Below are 21403 nucleotides of genomic sequence, written 5' to 3' on the forward strand. Positions count from 1 at the left end.
TTCCTGAACTTAGACATGTGGCTGTTGGCTTGTTCCTCCTGGGTGAGGAAAAGAGAAGAGAGCATAACTTTAGCATTCAAAGTTTGAAAATGTATGATTTTTTAAAAGGTATATATACATACATATACAGATTTAGGATAGCAATGTATATAGGGAGATAGACGATACAGCAGAGAAAGTGAGTGGTGGAACGGGGATCAAACCACTGCCTCCCTGTATCGTCTAGGGAGATAGACGATACAGTGCCTAATTCCATTTCTCCCATTATAGTCTTACAAATTGGGATTAAAATTGATTAAATGTTATTTCTGTCAACGATCTACACCAAAATATTCGAATGTCAAACTGGATTAAAAAATATATATAATTAATGAAAAATATAACACTTTTATACACCTGTCAGCAACGGGTGTGGCTGAAATAGCCGAATCCACTAATTTGAAGGGGTGTCCACATACTTTTGTGTATATGTGTGTGTGTGATATATATATATATATATATATATATATATATATATATGGACTAAATAAGTAGTATTTTGGGGTAAGTCTCTGAGAGCTTAACACACCTGGATTGTGCAATATTAGCTCATTATTATTTTCAGAATTCTTCAAGCACTTTCAATTTGGATGTTGATCATTGCTAGATAGCCATATTTAAGTCTCACCATATACTTTCAAGCAGATTTAAGTAAAAACTGTAACTAGGCCACTCAGGAACATTCACTGTCTTCTTGGTAAGCAACTCCAATGTAGATTTGGCCTTGTGTTTTAGGTTATTGTCTTGCTGAAAGGTGACATAATCTCCCAGTGTCTGGTGAAAAGCAGACTGTACCAGGTTTTTCCTCTAGGATTTTGCCTTTGCTTAGCTGATGCTGTTTTTTTTATCCTTAAAAACTTCCCAGTCTTTGCCGATGACAAGCATACCCATAACATGATGCAGCCATCGCCCTGTTTGAAGAGATAACGCTTTGTATCCAGGATTTTTTTTTAAAATGCTTTGACACATTTTTTGCGGTATTACTTTAGCGCCTTCCCAGTGTCATTTCAACTAAAAGAAATGTGATGAAGTTGAATCAACGTGGAAAAGTGATTGGATTTGCAGAAAGTCATCAACGTAAGGGCATTTTGTATTTATTTCACCAAACGTTTTAACCAAATGTAAATCAAAACTAGACGTTGAACTGTCTGTGCCCAGTGGTTTGTTGCAAACAGGATGCATGTTTTGGAATATTTTTATACTGGACTTCCTTCTTTTCACTCTGTCATTTAGGTTAGTATTGTGGAGTAAACTACAATGTTGTTGATCCATCCTCAGTTTTCTCCTATCACAGCCATTAAACTCTGTAACTGTTTTAAAGTCACCATTGGCCTCATGATGAAATTGCTGAGAGGATTACTTCCTCTCCTGCAACTCCGTTAGGAAGGACGTCTGTATCTTTGTAGTGACTGGGTGTATTGATACACCATCCATAGGCTTATTAATAACCTCACCATGCTCAAAGGGATATTCAATGTCTGCTCTTTTTATAATTGTATGTGTGGGGTACAGAGATGAGGTAGTCATTCAAAAATCATGTTAAACACTATTAGTCCATGCAACTTATTACGTGACTTGTTAAGCACAGTTTTTTATTCCTGAACTTATTTAGGCTTGCCATAACAAAGGGGTTGAGCATCTGCTTTTTTTTTTTTTTACATTTTATTTTCATCTACCAATCAGTGCCCTTCTTTGCGACGCATTGGAAAAGCCTAAACTGAAGTTGTGTAACGTCTACTAGGGATAAAACATGTTTTCAAATGTATACCTTCAGAGTATTTGACCAATTTAAGGGTGCTCACCGCTTCCTCAGCGTTTCTCTTGTAGGCCTTCACTTTCAACTGCAGCTTATCTACCAGGTCCTGAAGTCTGCCGACGTTCTTCTTATCCTCCTCAGTCTGTGGGAGAAGATCAAAGAATCAATGGCCAATAGTTTTATACACAAACCTGTCTGCGTTCGTGTCAACCCGCTGGGCGCAGATGTCAATTCAACGTCTATGCCACGTTGGTTCAACGTAATTTCATTGAAATGACGTGGAAACGATGTTGATTCAACCAGTGTGCCCAGTGGGAAGTGTTTGAAGAAGGCACTTTCTCTTACCTGGTAAGTGAGCTCCTTGACTCTGCGTTCATACTTGCGGACTCCTTTGACCGCGTCTACACCTCTTCTCTGCTCGGCCTCCACCTCAGTCTCGAGCTCGCGCACCTTTTGTGAAATAAATTCACGTAGGCATTTTTTTGAGGGGGTGAAATCAGACGTAACAAATCTTTGTAAAACAGAGGTATATTGTTCCATTCAGTCAAGGAGGCACAATTGTTGTCTGTTCCTATGTAATTGTACAATTTTAATTGAAGGGGTCTGTAATGATAACAGCTTTTCATTATCTAGGTGGTTTATTGAGAGAAAAAGTCATTACACAATGCTCCTGTGTATTTTTATATGATCAAATACATTTCCAGAAATCAGTCTTTCAATCCACCCTAATCCACCCTGCTGTTGACTCACCCTGGACTCCAGTTTCTGGAGCTGCTTCTTGCCTCCCTTCATGGCCAGATTCTCAGCCTCATCCAGGCGGTGCTGCAGGTCCTTGACTGTAACCTCCAGGTTCTTCTTCATCCTCTCCAGGTGAGAGCTGGTGTCCTGCTCCTTCTTCAGCTCTTCAGCCATCATGGCCGCCTGGAATGGTAGTTTGTTTAATTTATGCACCAATTGGCCCCAATCATAACGTCCCTCTGAGATCTTTTGTTGTGGTAAACCAGCCCAGCTACCATTGGCCCTTGTTGACAAATCGAGTGGATGTAATTCAATAGATCATAAGGACTCACGTCAGTGATGGCCTTCTTGGCCTTCTCCTCTGCATTCCTGGCCTCCTGGACGATGTCGTCCACCTCTCCCTGCACCTGCACCAGGTCAGACTCCAGCTTCTTCTTGGTGTTCAGAAGGCTGGTGTTCTGGAGGAGGAAACAAGACAATTTGTTTGAATCCCAAGAGAACTTACAAGGCAGAAACTGTATGCTTGGTTGAGTTTAATTAGAAGTGGCTTTTGACCCCTACCTGCGAGTGCAGCAGTCCAACGCGCTCGCTGGCGTCTACCAGCTCAGTCTCAGCCACTTTGCGGCCTCTCTCTGTCTGCTCCAGAGCAACTCTCAGCTCCTCAATTTCAGCCACCATCAGACCGTTCCTGCGCTCCACCATGGCTGCCTGCTCCTTCATGTCCTCTGAGACACGGACAGCGTCATCAAGGTGCAATTGGGCATCCTGGGGTTCACAATGACAGGTTCATTAGGACTTGCGGAAGTAGAGTCGATAGGATGGGTGATAGAAATGTTAATTGGTAAGAATTTCCCCATTATCCCTACCTTTTCTACAGTATATTAGTTAATTCCTCTGTTCTATTATTTGCTACAGTTTCACAAACAAATCGATCCCCATGTTTAGTTTTATGAGCCTGATGTCCCAGTCCCTTTACCTTGAGCTGTCCCTGGACGTTCCTCAGCTGTTTCTGAGCCTCAGCGGCCTGCCTGTTGGAGTGGCTCAGCTGGACCTCCATCTCGTTCAGGTCTCCCTCCATCTTCTTCTTCACCCTCAGGGCGTCATTCCTGCTTCTGATCTCAGAGTCCAGGGTGCTCTGCATGGAGTCAACCACCCTCTGGCTGTTCCTCTTGATCTGCTCCATCTCCTCGTCCTTCTCAGCCAGCTTCCTGTCCACCTCACCCTTGATCTGGTTCAGCTCCAGCTGCACACGCAGAATCTTGGATTCCTCGTGCTCCAGTGTTCCCTGGACAAAGAGAAGCGGTCGGGTGAATTGTGTTCAATACATTTGGATGTGTATAACACAAGGAATTAAATGTGTACGACTACAATAAACACCAATACAGGGAGCATTGGACTGAAGCTGGCATTGACTAGTGTTATACTACTTTTCCCATCAAACAGCTGTAGTTTGTACCTCAGCCTCCTCCAGAGCGGTCTGGATCTCAGACTTCTCTGTCTCCACAGTCTTCTTGGCCTTCTCCAGCTCATGGATGCTCTTGCCAGTCTCTCCGATCTGCTCAGTCAGGTCAGAGATCTCCTCTGCACACACAAACACAGGAGCAGTTTAGACTTGGGAGATTTTCAGTGGAAATCGCCAATGCACTGAAGTTGACATTGAATCATAATAATTTACTAATTAATCAGCACTTCATACGGTCTTGCAAATCTAATTGCCCCCACTTCCTTGGGCTGTTCAAAGGAATAACGGTTTCAAGTTAAAAAAAATGTACTGTATATATTTTATACCGTTCTAAAATTGTGTATTAGAAATTGATTACAGTTCCCTCCATTTTCAAAACACTAGTCAAACATGAGCCAAATAGAACTGCTGTCAAATGCTCACGTTGCAGGTTCTTGTTCTCTCTCTTCAGAGTCTCCAGATGATCCAGAGCCTCCTCGTAGGAGTTCTTCATCTTGAAGAGTTCAGTGCTCATAGAGCGAGCCTCCTTCTGAGCTCCTTCCAGCTCAGCCTGACCCTCCTCATACTTCTGCTTCCACTCTGCCAGAACCTAGGGAAATGCATGGGATTTTCATTAGAAGTGATTGATGAAGAGTTTTGAATCAGAAATATGCTACAATAATACTACAATTGATCATATAGCAGACAGAAAATGTAAACCTAGGGTGAGGTTTTCACCTTGTCAAAGTTCCTCTGCTTCTTGTCGAGGTTGGCGGCCAATGCGTTGGCTCTCTCAACGTCAATCATGAGGTCCTCCACCTCTCCCTGCAGCCTCTGCTTGGTCTTCTCCAGGGAGGCGCACTTGGAGTTGGTCGCCTCAATGGTCTCCTCAGCATCCTGCAGACGCTGGGCCAGCTTTTTCCTGTTGGACGACAGAAGTTGTAGAAATGTTACATATCGGCATAAAGAAATGTGAGCCCCCTACAACCCTCACCATCCACACCCTATATTTTGTGTTTTTGCTGTTGCATACGACTCACTTGGCCTCCTCCAGCTCCTCTGTGCGCTGGATGGCATCAGTTTCATACTTAGTCCTCCACTGAGCCACCTCGCTGTTCGCCTTGGACATGCCACGTTGCAGCTCTACCTTGGCTTCCTGCTCCTCCTCAAACTGCTCTCTGAGGAGGTCACAGTCATGGCGGGCAGACTGGACACCGTGGGCCAGTGCATTTTTTGCCTGTGAAATAGAAAGACAACGAGAGAGATTAGAGAGATAGTAAAACAAATGACAGTAGAAGTCTCTGAGGGTGGCGTAGTCGGCGTCTATATGAAGATATGGCTCTAAACTCTTTGGTCGGTGGTATCCATTTTGGGTTCCTTACCTTGACCTCCTCCTCAATCTGCCTCTTCAGCTCCTCAACCTGTTGGGTGAAGGCCTGTTTTCCTCTGGTCAGCTGAGACACCAGGGCTTCCTTCTCCTCCAGCTGGCGGCCAAACTCACCTGCAGGGAAAGAGGGACCTCTTGTTAATGGGGTCTCTGACCTCTAAGATTGAAAATGTATTTTTAGGTATCGTAGGGCAATGTTAGGTGGTGAATAGTACAGTAGAAACTATGTGGACTGGACTGTCTGGATATAGCCCCCAATACATGTTGTTGTTGTTTGATGATGGTACCATTTTCTGTCAGGAGTCTGGCCCTCTGTCCGCTGATGTCGTTGACCTGGCGAACATTTTCATCATTCTTAGTCTTGAGCTCACTCAACTGGTCCTCAAGAGTACGGCACATCTTCTCCAGATTGCCCTGTTAGTGAAATATGATTCATCATTACTTTATATATGGGACTCCTGTCAACTTCAGTTCACTTGAATGGTAATATAGTTCAACACTGCTTGAACAAAACATCACTACTCACCTTTGCCTTGGCGACGGCCTCCATGTTGCTGGAGAGGTCATCAATCTCCATCTTGTACTCACTCTTCTCCTTCTCTAGCTTCTGCTTGACGCGCTGCAGGTTGTCGATCTGCTCCCCGAGCTCAGCCACACTGTCGGCCTGCTTCTTGCGCAGAGCGGCGGCTGTGGCCTCATGCTGCAGGGTGGACTCTTCAAGATCACGACGCAGCTTCTGGAACTCAGCCTCACGCTTCTTGTTCATCTCAATCTGAGCAGCAGTGGCGCCTCCGGCCTCCTCCAGCCTCTCGCTGATCTCCTCAAGTTCCCTGGAGAGATCGGCCCTCTGCTTCTCAACCTTAGCCCTGGCAGCACGCTCAGCCTCAATTTCCTCCTCCAGCTCCTCGATACGGGCCTAGAAGAGGGGGCAGGAGCAGGGGGGATGAACACTACAATGCAGTTGAAACAATTGAATGTGTTCATAAAAAGCCAGTTCCACTAATATATTCCGTAGACAGTGTCCCATGCAGGAACCAAAACCACAACGGTAAGAACCACCATCTTTACAATGGTAAGAAGCACCAGTATAAAGCACCATCTTCCATCCTACTGAGCCATCAGAAGCCACCAGGAAAAAATGTGTGCTACCAGAATAATTGTTTTCAGGAACTGAAAGCTTAGATCCTGTACTGTACCTGGAGTTCCTTGATCTTCTTCTGCAGCTGAGCTCCCAGAGACTGTTCATCCTCAACCTTGCTGAGGAGCTGAGTGGTCTCAAACTCCTTTCTAAGAAACACAAACACGTAGATTGCAGAGAGAGAGAGTATCATACCATTTCAGTTTGCTGTTAAGAATCACGTGAAAATTAGTCAAGAAAAAAACATTATTTAGATCAAAATGGCAGCTAATGCCGTCGTCATTTGTTTGTGTTTACTTCTTGATTTTCTCATCAGCTTGCTGCTTGTCATTCTCCAGGTCCATTATGGACTCCTGGGCCAGTTTCAGATCTCCCTCCAGCTTTCTCTTGGATCTCTCAAGGTCCATACGGAGCTTCTTCTCTTGCTCCAGAGAACCTTCAAGCTAAAAGATAAAAACACACAGATAATGTTCAAATCTAAACAACTGAAGATAATTTCATTTTATATACTATCATGGGCAAAATGTCAAACTCCACTCACGTCGTCCACTTGCTGTTCCAGCTTGGTCTTGGCCTTGGTCAGAGTGTTGACTTTGTCCTCCTCTGCCTGCAGGTCGTCCAGTGTCTGCTGGTGGGCCTCTTGGAGGGATTTCTTCTCCTTGGTCAGCTTGGCAACATTCTCATCCATAGATGCCATCTCCTCTGTCAGGTTTTTAACCTGAAAACGGCCACAACAAAATTAGTCTTTGGTCACTTCATCATAAAGGAGAGATTTAGTTTGATAGATATTACATTCACTTCATTTAGATTAGAAGTGTCAACAAGTACTCTACTATATATTGAACACTAGATGGCAGTGTACACCATGCCAGTGTACTGATTGAAGGTCATAAATGAGGGGGAACAGAACATGCAATGAATGTGGGGAGAACTCCGCAACTGAAATTCCATAAATTTGTGTCTAAAATTTTCCTGCACCCACAATACAACTGGAATTCCATTTCTGTTGAGATATGTTTTGATTATTGTTGGGTTAGACTGTCTCTGGTAAAACACAAGACCTTGTTTTCAGTGGCGTGCTTCTCCTTCTCCACTTTGGCCAGGGTGAGCTCCAGGTCATCAATGTCCTTCTTCAGCTCAGAGCACTCATCCTCCAGCTTCCTCTTCTTGGCAGTCAACTCAGCATTCATCTCCTCCTCATCCTCCAGCCTCTCAGTCGTCTCTTTGAGTTTGGCCTCCAGCTGGATCTTGCTCTTAATGAGCCCCTCACACCTTTCCTCAGCATCATTCAGATTCTCTGATTCCTGGTTTCAGAACAGGAGAAAATAATCAGCAGCCTCAAAATATAGATTTCATTTAGTCAGAGCTCATAGCAAATCAATATACATTCATGAAATATATTTATAACATGGGCTGTAAAAATGTGAGTTAGCCACATACTTCACAGTGTGTTCGTGTGTGTGTGTGTGTGTGTAAATGTTCCCTTATGACGGTCGTAGGTCACTCACAGATGCGACTTGGAGCGACAGGTCTGCCCTCTCTTGCACCAGGGACACCATCTTCTCCTCCAACTGCTTCTTCGTGGCCAGTGCCTTGGCCAGGTCCGTCTTCATCTTCTCATAGTTCTCCTTCATGTTGGCCAGCTCCTTCTCCGTCTCAGCGCTCTGTAGCAGGGGCTTGATCTTGAAGTACAACTTCATCCATGGCCAGGTTTTCACATTCATGAATGAGCGGATGTTGTACTGGATGGAGAAGATGGAATCTCTGGTTGACAGAAAGGATAGGGCGGCATGATGAGTGACATCCTTAATAAAGCTACATTCTGGGAGTCAAAGAATAACAAAACAGAGCCCTGTCCCACTTTTGGTATACAGCTGAGGAATGAGACTAGAGAAATGTAACCAGGCAATTCCACGATAATTGAAGGCTTTTCACTTTAAAATGTATACCAAACAAAAACCATTGATTTCAAAGTTTAACAAACCATACAACTCTATGCACAAGGACTACATTTACGAAAACACATTCAAAGGAAGAACTGTGCAGATACAAAGGTAGTTAACAGAATAGAACTAAGGCCGATTCTACCGTAATTCTATTAACAAACTTTGCATCTGCAAGGTTTTTCCAGTAAATGTTTTTTCATTTTATTTACTGTGTAAATTTAAATGTAACCTCTGTTAAATTCATTGACAGCGCTCTCAATGCAAGGACTGACAGGTTACGCAAAGCTCATGAGGCGTTTCATATTCTTAAAAAATGAATGGGTTAATATTCCAAATTTAAAGGACAATTGAACAGCTTTCCAAACATACTTTTCTCATTGTGAAAAACTCACAGCATATACAGTATGTCATCATAATGCATTAGATACAGGTGGTTGACAGAAAGCTTTGCCAAAATGTCTAATTCCACACCTCCTCTCCATCATCTTGGTGAACTCTCTCCTCATGAGGAATCCACGGCTGAGAGCCTGGACCATGCCGACCAGAGTGGCCAGCTTCTCATCTCTCATCTCCTCCAGGACACCCAGCAGACCGGCTTTGAAGAACACCTGACACAGGTAAACATGGTCAATGGAACCACAGTCAGATGGTGACAGAGAGAAATGGTTGAATCAAAAGAGGGGAACAACACCACTAGATTGATTTGAACAAGTTTAGTTTCTCATCTATATTTGTAATGTTTGACAACAAAAAAAAGAAAAAGCAGTCCAATGTTTTTCCACCTTTTCCATTAGTTAAATCAGGGTTTAAATTATTGAAGTTGTGTTTTGTTGTCAGCCATGGCTGGGGGTATTTGACTGACCTTGGTGTGTCCGAACTTGTAATCCTCGTGATTTATATCAATGGACCCAAGCAGCTTCTCAGAAGCCTTCTTGTTATCCATGAACTGGCCCTCGGGGATGACACTGGCGTTCAGTACTTTATACCTGAATGAGGAGACATTTTTTAACATAATGTCAAGTTGTAATAGGTTGGTTATATTACGTGAACGGTAAGCCTATTCTGATGCTGGGAAAACCCTTGGAGCAGGTGTGTGTGTGTGTGTGTGTGTGTGTGTGTGTGTGTGTGTGTGTGTGTGTGCGTTAATGTTTCTATACATGTACCTCTGTTTGAAGTCAGCATAGATGATTCTGCTGGGGAAACCCTTCCTGCAGATCCTGATACCCTCCAGAACACCATTACACCTGAGCTGGTGGATAACCAGGAAGTTCTCCATCAGACCTGGCAAAACAAACCAAGTCTCTTTTAATACTCATAAACAGGTTAAAGACTTGGGTCGTTAAGGTTACTGATACTTTATTAATAAGATAATATTTAACTAAATATTTACCCGGAGTCTTTGACTCGTTGGGGATCAGGCAGCGCACAAAGTGAGGATGAGTGCTCCTCAAGTTGGTCATCAGCTTATGTAAGTTCTCCTGTAAGAGGGTTACAAACCATTCTCTCAGACATCATTTATGATCATAAATGCACCTTTTTGAAGGACTGAATATACACATTTCAAAAGCTCACCCTGAACTGGGAAGACACAGTCTGCATGGAACCACCCTTCTTCTTGCCTCCTTTCTTGGCTTTATCTGTTAAAATGAGGAAAAGTAAGAGATAACTAGAAAAATACATTTCCTAGAGCGGGCGGAATCAATAGAATAATAATAAGAGTATGTAAGAAATCTAGAGTGGTCTTGTCTTCAGCAAGCACATTAATTATAAACCAGAGAATCTCCCAATATCTTCACACTTATCTTAATGCAAATGGCGCCAATGAGATTGTGTAAATTAACACATATTGTATGAGAAAATGTACCCAGTGAATAAACCTGAGAAATTGTAATACGTTCATAGACAAATACAATACAGCCTCCTGTAGCTCAGTTGGTAGAGCACGGCGCTTGCAACGCCAGGGTTGTGGGTTCGATTCCCACGGGGGGCCAATATGAAAGATGTATGCACTCACAAAAAAAACAGTAAGTCGCTCTGGATAAGAGCATCTGCTAAATGACTAAAATGTAAATTGTATTTGTCACGTGCTTCGTAAACAACAGGTGTAGACTAACAGTGAAACGCTTCTTCACAGGCCCTTCTCAACAATGCAGAGAGAAAAATATATAAACAATTATAACGTGTGTAACAAATACACACTGAGTAACCATAACTTGGCTATATACACGGGGTACCGAGTCGATGTACAAGGTCATTGAGGTAGATATGTACATATAAGTAGGGTTAAAGTGACTAGGCAACAGGATAGACAGTAGCAGCAGTATACTGTAGGTAGGGGTAAAGTGACTAGACAACAGGATAGATAATAGACATTAGCAGCAGTATACTGTAGGTAGGGGTAAAGTGACTAGACAACATAATAGACAGTAGCAGCAGTATACTGTAGGTAGGGGTAAAGTGACTAGACAACAGGATAGATAATAGACAGTAGTAGCAGTATACTGTAGGTAGGGGTAAAGTGACTAGACAACAGGATAGATAATAGACAGTAGCAGCAGTATACTGTAGGTAGGGGTCAAGTGACTAGACAACAGGATAGATAATAGACAGAAGCAGCAGTATACTGTAGGTAGGGGTAAAGTGACTAGGCAACAAGATAGATAATAGACAGTAGTAGCAGTATACTGTAGGTAGGGGTAAAGTGACTAGACAACAGGATAGATAATAGACAGAAGCAGCAGTATACTGTAGGTAGGGGTAAAGTGACTAGACAACAGGATAGATAATAGACAGTAGCAGCAGTATACTGTAGGTAGGGTAAAGGGACTAGACAACAGGATAGATAATAGACAGTAGCAGCAGTATACTGTAGGTAGGGTTAAAGTGACTAGGCAACAGGATAGATAATAGACAGCCGTCTTCATCGACCTGGCCAAGGCTTTCGACTCTGTCAACCACCGCATTCTTATTGGCAGACTAAATAGCCTTGGTTTCTCAAATGACTGCCTCGCCTGGTTCACCAACTACTTCTCAGATAGAGTTCAGTGTGTCAAATCGGAGGGCCTGTTGTCTGGACCTATGGCAGTCTCTATGGGGGTGCCACAGGGTTCAATTCTTGGGCCGACACTTTTCTCTGTGTATATCAATGATGTCGCTCTTGCTGCTGGTGACTCTCAGATCCACCTCTACGCAGACGACACCATTTTGTATACATCTGGCCCTTCATTGGACACTGTGTTAACAAACCTCCAAACGAGCTTCAATGCCATACAACAATCCTTCAGTAGCCTCCAACTGCTCTTAAACACTAGTAAAACTAAATGCATGCTTTTCAATCGAACGCTGCTGGCACCCGCCCACCCGACTAGAATCACCACTCTCGACGGGTCTGACCTAGAGTATGTGGACAACTACAAATACCTAGGTGTCTGGTTAGACTGTAAACTCAACTTCCAGACTCACATAAAGAATCTCCAATCCAAAGTTAAATCTAGAATCGGCTTCCTATTTCGCAACAAAGCCTCCTTCACTCATGCTGCCAAACATGCCCTCGTAAAACTGACTATCCTACCGATCCTTGACTTCGGCGATGTCATTTACAAAATAGCCTCCAACACTCTACTCAGCAAATTGGATGTAGTCTATCACAGTGCCATCCGTTTTGTCTCCAAAGCCCCATACACTACCCACCACTGTGACCTGTACGCTCTTGTTGGCTGGTCCTCACTACATGTTCGTCGTCAAACCCACTGGCTCCAGGCCATCTATAAATCACTGCTAGGCAAATCCCCGCCTTATCTTAGCTCATTGGTCACCATAGCAGCACCCACCCGTAGTCTGCGCTCCAGCAGGTATATCTCACTGGTCATTCCCAAAGCCAACACCTCCTTTGGCCGCCATTCCTTCCAGTTCTCTGCTGCCAATGACTGGAACGAATTGCAAAAATCTCTGAAGCTGGAGACTCTTATCTCCCTCAATAACCTTAAGCATCAGTTGTCAGAGCACCTTACCGATCACTGCACCTGTACACAGCCCATCTGAAATTAGCCCACCCAACTACCTCATCCCTATATTGTTATTTATTTTGCTCTTTTGCACCCCAGTATCTCTATTTGCACATAATCTCTTGCACATCTAGCATTCCAGTGTTAATACTATTGTAATTATTCTGCACTATAGCCTATTTATTGCCTTACCTCCATAACTTGCTACATTTGCACACACTGTATATATATTTTCTGTTGTATTTCTGACTTTATGTTTTTTTACCCCATATGTAACTCTGTGTTGTTGTTTTTTTATTGCACTACTATGCTTTATCTTGGCCAGGTCGCAGTTGTAAATGAGAACCTGTTCTCAACTGGCTTACCTGGTTAAATAAAGGTGAAAAATAAAAATAAAAAAATAAAAAAAGACAGTAGCAGCAGTATACTGTAGGTAGGGTAAAGGGACTAGACAACAGGATAGATAATAGACAGTAGCAGCAGTATACTGTAGGTAGGGGTCAAGTGACTAGGCAACAGGATAGATAATAGACAGTAGTAGCAGTATACTGTAGGTAGGGGTAAAGTGACTAGACAACAGGATAGATAATAGACAGTAGCAGCAGTATACTGTAGGTAGGGGTAAAGTGACTAGACAACAGGATAGATAATAGACAGTAGCAGCAGTATACTGTAGGTAGGGGTAAAGTGACTAGACAACAGGATAGATAATAGACAGTAGCAGCAGTATACTGTAGGTAGGGGTAAAGTGACTAGGCAACAGGATAGATAATAGACAGTAGCAGCAGTATACTGTAGGTAGGGGTAAAGTGACTAGGCAACAGGATAGACAGCAGCGTATGTGATGAGTCATAAGAGGTTCCATGCAGATAGTCTGGGTAGCTTTGGTTAACTATTTAGTAGTCTTATGGCTTGGGGGTAGAAGCTGTTCAGGGTTCTGTAAAGTTGAACCGTTTTTATCTCAATATCAGATCATTTCTCTGGGTAACAATTAAGTACCTTACTGTTATTGTTTTCAATTAAAAATGGTCAAAAAGGAACAAAAATGGCTTCTTAGCAAAGAGCCATTTCTGAAGCGAGAATTTAGCTAGGACTATCTGGGAGTGGTCTGAGCGGGGAGGGGAAAACTGTAAACTAGCTGACATTTCAGGCGGTCTTTTCAAACAGCTATTACACTAAAAGGGCATTTTCACAATTTCACAGTATTATTCCATCCTCTTAGTGTGGAAATATATATAAAACACAGGAAAATCCCATTGTTGACTGCTTTCAAGAAAATGTGGGTTGTAACTAGTGCTTGGTTAAATATTTTGACGTGATGCTGGTCTTACCCTCAGGTGGGGCAGCAGGGTACAGGGCGGCCATCAGTTTGACTGAGGCCTTCCCGTACATCAGAATAACTGATTCGTTCAGGGGGTCCTTGTTCTTCTCTAGCCAGCCAGTGATGTTGTAGTCCACAGTGCCGGCATAGTGTACGAGAGAGAAGTGGGCTTCTGGCTTGCCTTTGGCAGGCTTTGGCTTCTCAAACGCCTTGGTTTTGCCAAGATGCTGGTCGTTGAGCTTGTTCTTGAAGGTAGTGTCTGAAGCCTTGGGGAACATGCACTCCTCTTCAAGGATGGAGAAGATGCCCAATGGCTTTACGAAAAGAGATATCAAATGAGTGACATTTACATTTAGGACCACATTTATTCCTTTATCAAACATGGTAATATAGGATGCTATTCCTTCAGGGTCACATAATAGGATACATTTTGAGTTCTTAACCGTCAGATACGTTGTACCACTGTGATAATATATCACATATCGCTCCCTATGAGCTTTGCTGTTGTGATCCATTATAATCCTGACAGCTTACCTTCTCAATAAGCTCAATGCAGGCAGCCAAGTCCATGCCGAAGTCAATGAACTCCCAGACGATTCCCTCCTTCTTGTACTCCTCTTGCTCCAAGACGAACATGGTGTGGTTGAAAAACTGTTGCAGTTTCTCATTGGTGAAGTTGATGCACAGCTGCTCCATGCTGTTGTACTGTTGAAGGAATTTCAAAAAGGCTAATTTCATCGTACAAGGCTGTAATCCCTCTCAATCACAACTAATTGTCTTGTTCTGGTCTCATACTCACATCAAAGATCTCAAAACCGGCAATGTCGAGCACACCAATATAGAACTGCCTTGGATTCTTGGTGTCCAACATCTCGTTGATACGGATGACCATCCACAAGAACATCCTCTCATAGATGGACTTGGCCAGAGCCATGACTGCGTTATAAACCTGCAATGATAATACCTCAAATGAATACATGAGATATTGACCAAATGTAGTGATAAGGTGATAAGCGCTTGGGAAAAACAACATTAGGCCTACTATTGAAAAAAAAAGGCAACGTTCTCCTCCCTAAAATAATTCTGGTGCTCAGAAAATGGTAGATGCTGTGTTTCACCTTACCTGAGCCACAGTCTGTCCCTTGGTCACATATTCGTTGCCAACCTTCACTCTGGGGTAGCACAGACATTTCAGCAACTCAGCTGAGTTCAGGCCCAGCAGGTAGCCGATTTTATCAGCCACTGGAGAGAGAACCAACATCAACAGATTCAGGCACACAAGATCGCTTGTTTCTGATGTTACACTGACAAAATAGTTTGTATCTCCTGCCTGACTTTCATGTGGTACTGTCTGTCTAACGTATCCTATCTCTATGTTTAGGAATAGGACTAATGCTTTACATGTTGTATATCTATGAGTGGGACTCACCCTCTGTGCCGTCTGGTTCGGCCTGCTCCTCACGCTGCTTCTGCTTGAATTTCAAGTTTCCATGGTGCATTACAGCTCCTGTCAGCTTGTAGATAGACATCTTCTCATCATTAGTGAAGCCCAGGATTGTAATGGCATCCTGGCATTAGAGAGGAAGTACAACAGTGATGAACTGAACGGTAGTTTGCTCAGTTACAATACACTACAGTTCTGTGCTCACTCCAGAACAAATGGGATGGATAGATTTGACTGGCTACTCTGTTCCACATGATTACTTTTGGCCAGCACACTAGTATGTCGCACCACAAAATTAGTTTTACACAGTTCCACAAGGCACTTCGTGGCACTCTCTTGTGGATGTCTTACATGTACCTAAAGGTGAAGTGTGGAGGCATGACGACTGCCTTGAGACACATGCCTAACTAACACAAAGGTGCCCAGCTGCCACAAGTTGGAATTGCACAGTGCATTCAGTGTGTATGGTGGTCCTACCCATTCCATATCTAGAGTTTGGTTAACCCTTTGTGTGACTCACGTCTGTGGCATCCAGCTCTTCCTTGTCGTTGATGCTGGCCACAGTGATATGACCCTGGCTGATCATGGGGTAGTCGTAGGGGTTGGTGGTGATGAGCGTCATTTCTGTGGACAACGGAGAACGGCTTGTCATTTAAGTCTTGTAGAATTCCACTGTCCTACCTTTACGGTATCTCTCCCTCCTTTACTCAGTAGATGGACTCAAGGATACATGTAGTATATAATAAATAGCATCAACAGACTGGACTGAGCCTCCTGGAGTAGTGCATCACAGTGCATTACTTGATAGATCTTTCCCATAAAATACCTTTAAAGACCTGACCCATGTCTAGGTGCCTTGTTACCTTGGATGTACTCATTGTAATAGTATTAATAGTGTGGACTATGAACCTTTAAAAAATAAGTTCCACAGATGGGGGTGGGAATCATTTCACCTCAACCTCTACTTTGCCTTACCAACTATCTCAGGTTTGTGGCCTGTCATCATCTGGTAGAAGATGTGGTAGCCTCTCTCATCGGGCAGCTGGAAGGCCACTCTGGACTTCTCCAGCAGGTCTGAGAGAGAGAGAGAGAGAGAGAGAGAGAGAGAGAGAGAGAGAGAGAGAGAGGGAGAGAGGAGAGAGAGAGAGAGAGAGAGAGAGAGAGAGAGAGAGAGAGAGAGAGAGAGAGAGAGAGAGAGAGAGAGAGAGAGCGCATTACATTTGATTATATGATCTCCAAACAATATTCTGTGTGAATTAAGGAAAGCATTGAGAAACAATCAAAGCCAACTTACAGGTCTCAATGTCAGCTTTAGCCAGTTTGCCTGCTTGGAAGTGAATCCTGATGAATTTACCCTATAGTAGAGCATGGGGGTTAGAAATATGTATACAAAATAATTCTAACTATTTACTTTGATAGACCCCTTGAAATGTTAGTTTGTTGGACATCTATTGATATAACTATAAGGAACTACTGAAATGTTTTTTCCCCCAATATAAGGTCACTTCCACAGTATGCCCTTCATACTTACAAAGCGAGACGAGTTGTCGTTCCTCACTGTCTTGGCATTACCATAAGACTCCAGCAGAGGGTTAGCTGCAATGATCTGATCCTCAAGAGACCCCTGATTGAGACAAACACAAGTTGCTTAGAAACTGGTAAACACTTTTCTTGAAAGGATTCACCGCTGGAAAATAAGTTTACACAGCCCACCGAACTGAAATGTGTTAAAAATGCACAACCTACCTGCATTTTGCTTGGGTCTACTTCCTTCTTGGCACCAGACACTGCAATGGTGGCGAAGTACTGGATGACACGCTTGGTGTTGACAGTCTTTCCTGCACCGGATTCTCCACTGGATAATATGACAGAGATCGAGGGGTTTTACTCACAGATTGTGTCAGATTTGGCTTTCACTACGAAATAGCATTGACAAGTTCTAACCTAAGTAAATAATTAACAAATATTCCCACTCATCGATTTCTAATTGCACATAGCCTAATCCAGGGGTCCCCAACTACATTCAAGCAGATGTGGGGGGGTTTTCTGAGCGGGGGGGCGGAACGTAATTGCAAATAATAGTAATATGCCATTTAGCAGACGCTTTTATCCAAAGCGACTTACAGTCATGCGTGCATACATTTTTGTGTATGGGTGGTCCCGGGGATCAAACCCACTACCTTGGCGTTACAAGCGCCGTGCTCTACCAGCTGAGCTACAGAGGACCAAATAATTTGTACACTGAAAATTGACCGCAAGAAGCCCAAACAGATTTAACAAAAACATAATAATTTGAAACCTTAATTACATATGTCTCTTTATTTATGCCTGGGAATACTTGGGAACAGATTTCCTAAATTAAAATGACTTCCAGCCAACTTGGGTTTTTCACGCTCAACAGTTTCCCGTGTGTATCAAGAATGGTCCACCACCCAAAGGACATCCAGCCAACTTGACACAACTGTGGGAAGCATTGGAGTCAACATTGGGGTGGGGGGGGGGGGGGGGGGGGGGTGGGGGGGGGGGGGTGCTACTCAATATTAAGACGGTACTCCTAATGTTTTGTACACTCATTCTAAATATATAAATAGGTATTTTTTGCTCAGAAAACTTGGGGGGGGGGGGGGGGGGGGGATTAAATTACCCACGGGCCGGCAGTTGGGGAACCCTGCCCTAATCCATTGATAATGTCATGTATTTTAATCACACCAAAGTGATCCAACTAGTGTGTAGAGGTCGGTTCGGTTTCAGTTTGATTATTTAAAAAATAATAACGGTTTTCGATTTCGGTTTTGAGATTATTTTTAAACATTAATTGCAGTATGCATTATTTGGGTTGAATGCTGTAACGACACAGAATAAAACTATTAATAAAAGTCCCATGATGGTAGTGACTGTCCATTACTGATTATCACTTATTATAAACTGGGTGGTTCGAGCCCTGAATGCTGATTGGCTGACAGCCGTGGTATATCAGACTGTATACCACGGGAATGACAAAACTACACTTTTTACTGCTCTAATTACGTTGGTAACCAGTTTATAATAGCAATAAGGCACCTCGGGAGTTTGTGGTATATGGCCAATATACCACGGCTAAGGGCTGTATCCAGGCACTCAGCCGTGGTATATTGGCCATATACCACACCCCCTCAGGCCTTATTGCCATAATGAACCATAATTTAGTCACATTACTTTACTTTCATAAAATATTTCAGTTGTGTAAATATCACATTTGTTTAATTTGATGACTTTATTATTTTATTCCAAGTCATCATCTCTTTTGTTGTCTGACAAAATCACTGTTTTAGTAGTTCTTCAAAGTAAATAAGGCATACATTTATGACTGCTGAATACCAACTATCCATCACTTAGATCATGTATTTTCAGGTAGAGATACCTCACGAAGCAACAGCTCTCTAACCATCACACGTCTTCTGTCTCTTCTCTCCCTCTCTGTGTAGGCGCACAATGGATTATAGTCATTTTTGTAGTTAATTACCACTTTTTCTGTGCTAAACTATGTAGAATATTGGCCTGTTGGAAACTACAACTCCCTACTACATCGCACATTTGGGCTTGATCTGATTTATCTCTAGAAAACTGTGCATTATGCTCACAGATAAAAACAAACTAAATGCAATTAAAACAATTGAACTGACATGGTCAGGTAGCGGTTAAACATTAATTGCAGTATGCATTTTGTGGGTTGAATGCTGTAACCACGGGTATGACAAAACTATACTTTTTACTGCTCTAATTACGTTGTTAACCAGTTTATAATAGCAATAAGGCACCTCGGGGGTTTGTGGTATATGGCCAATATACCACGGCTAAGGGCTGTTCAGGTAGCGGTTAAACATGAATATACCACGGCTAAGGGCTGTTCAGGTAGAGGTTAAACATGAATATACCACGGCTAAGGGCTGTTCAGGTAGCGGTTAAACATGAATATACCACGGCTAAGGGCTGTTCAGGTAGCGGTTAAACATTAATATACCACGGCTAAGGGCTGTTCAGGTAGCGGTTAAGAGCGCTGGGCCAGTAATAGAAAGATTACTGGTTTGAATCCCCGAGCCGGCAAGGTGGAAAAATCTGCCGTTCTGCCCTTGAGCAAGGCAGTTAACCCCTAACAACTGCTCCCCGGGTGCCGATGATGTCGATAAAGGCAGCCCCCCCCGCACCTCTCTGATTCAGAGGAGTTGGGTTAAATGTGGAAGACACATTTCAGTTGAATGTATTCAGTTGTGCAACTGACTAGGTATCCCCTTTCCCTAATTATTTGAAAAATAACAGATATGTTGGTTAATCGATCAGCGCATACAACTTACGTAATCAGGATGGACTGGTTCTCCTTATCTGTAACCAAAAAACATATTGCTTGTCATACTCAAGCAACATCATGGGTACATTATTGCATTCATAGCATCATCATGAATTTCATTTTGGAACATTTTCCATTCAAGGCTAATGAAATCAGATATTCCCGGCAAAATGTTCTAACCTACATGAGAAAACAGTAAATTCCCTCCATCCATCCATCCATCCATCCATCCATCCATCCATCCATCCATCCATCCATCCATCCATCCATCCATCCATGAGAGCTCGTACCAATCATCATGAACTGAAAGGCGTTGTCAGAGACGGAGAAGATATGGGGTGGAGCCTCCATCCTCTTCTTCCCTCTGTAGGCGTTGACAACCTCTTCGTCGTACACGGGGAGCCACTTGTAGGGGTTCACCGTGGCACAGAAGAGCCCAGAGTAGGTCTGGATGAAAGGGATTCAATTAAATTAGGGGATTAGTCAAATCGGATAAAATTACTAATGTTGGAAATATGAAAAAATAAAAAATAAAAAAAAATGCCATTTAGCAGACGCTTTTATCCAAAGCGACTTATAGTCATGTGCGCATACATTTTTACGTATGGGTGGTCCCGGGGATCGAACCCACTACCCTGGCATTACAAGCGCCATGCTCTACCAATTGAGCTACAGAGGACCACGGTCTACTGTAGTGGTATGTTTTGGTTTCTACAGTTCATTTATGTGTAGGACTGTATGAGTGTATGTCTTATGTTCATGTATGTGAGTGTATGTTTATGCAGGTTTCTTACATAAATCATCCATGCTGCATAACGCTCTTTGAGGTTATACAACACAGAGGCTTCATTCAGGTAGGTCATCATGGCCATGTCCTCAATCTTGTCGTACTTAGGGGGGTTCATCTGATAGATGTCTGCCTCTTTGAACTCTTTTCCTTCCTGAAACAGTCAGAAATCTACATTACACACAGATCAAACTGGACGTGACTGAATGCTTTTTGCTCATTAATTAGTTCAATCTTTTAAAACATGCATACCGCCATTTAATCCAACTACCCTGTTATCACCCATTGACACATACATGGTTATTCTTGACTAATCAATATCAATAATTCCATGCCATTTTTAAATAGCAGCAAGAAAGGTTATATTCTGCTTACAAAAAAAAACAAATAAATGCTTCTTAATCTATCTTTTGTTACTGATTTAAAAAAAATCATTTTTGATGATTTTTTTCAAGAAAGAGTAATTGCACAAACTTGAACTTGAATACTTTTCAGAACAGGCTTACCTCCTTACTGCCGTCAGGTTTGGTGACTGTCACGGTACACTTCCCATCGGCTCTGGCAGTGACCAAACCCTTTAGGTACAGCTCCACCTTGTCTGTCACATAGCAGGCGTTCTTTGAATCAAAAGGTGCGGCTTGTGCCTCCATCCTCTCCCTCTCAGGCTTACGAAGGTACAAGGCAGCCTTGCCGTAGATTTGCATCTCCGCGTCCGTACTCATGGTGACGGATCACTATGAAAGAGATGAAACAAGAAACATGATTGACTCTGTGGTGCTTCGTCCACAGTCAACAGGAGTTAGATGAGCGGTATCCCTCACAGAATATTTCTCAGACTCAAACCATGTCTCACCTTCTTTTTCCCCTCCTACAGATGAATTTGTACTTCTTGGAGGACCCTGTGAAACATTAGGTTGTTGTGAATATGCACAAGTCTTATTATTTAGCCTCCGAAGGGCTAGAAGACATTTTGAATGGCATCAATTAAACCCAAATCATTACAGCCATATCCAATTCAACTACAGGTGCAACTGGTAACTTTCATTTTCTTTGTGGCAACTCACTTTACTAGACATTC

The 21403-nt window shown here is 42.9% G+C and overlaps 1 pseudogene across 1 annotated transcript; it reads right to left on the reverse strand.

Moving 5' to 3' along the window:
• Nucleotides 1–3625: 3625 nt before the first annotated feature.
• LOC311098975 (myosin heavy chain, fast skeletal muscle-like) lies at nucleotides 3626–21047 on the reverse strand (annotated as a pseudogene). The gene is made up of 32 exons: nucleotides 20832–21047; nucleotides 20333–20479; nucleotides 19829–19985; nucleotides 19546–19573; nucleotides 16961–17069; nucleotides 16746–16838; nucleotides 16509–16569; nucleotides 16190–16288; nucleotides 15735–15838; nucleotides 15200–15338; nucleotides 14894–15012; nucleotides 14570–14719; nucleotides 14305–14475; nucleotides 13781–14084; nucleotides 10018–10082; nucleotides 9836–9923; nucleotides 9609–9726; nucleotides 9308–9431; nucleotides 8917–9053; nucleotides 8008–8263; nucleotides 7561–7803; nucleotides 7041–7217; nucleotides 6797–6942; nucleotides 6558–6648; nucleotides 5888–6277; nucleotides 5649–5775; nucleotides 5357–5475; nucleotides 5015–5211; nucleotides 4713–4896; nucleotides 4419–4584; nucleotides 3990–4114; nucleotides 3626–3818 (listed from the first exon to the last, which is right to left on the reverse strand). The product of its transcript is annotated as a myosin heavy chain, fast skeletal muscle-like (transcript).
• Nucleotides 21048–21403: the final 356 nt, after the last annotated feature.

This window comes from Coregonus lavaretus (assembly GCF_964263955.1).
Source record: "Coregonus lavaretus genome assembly, chromosome: 23".
NCBI lineage: Eukaryota > Metazoa > Chordata > Actinopteri > Salmoniformes > Salmonidae > Coregonus > Coregonus lavaretus.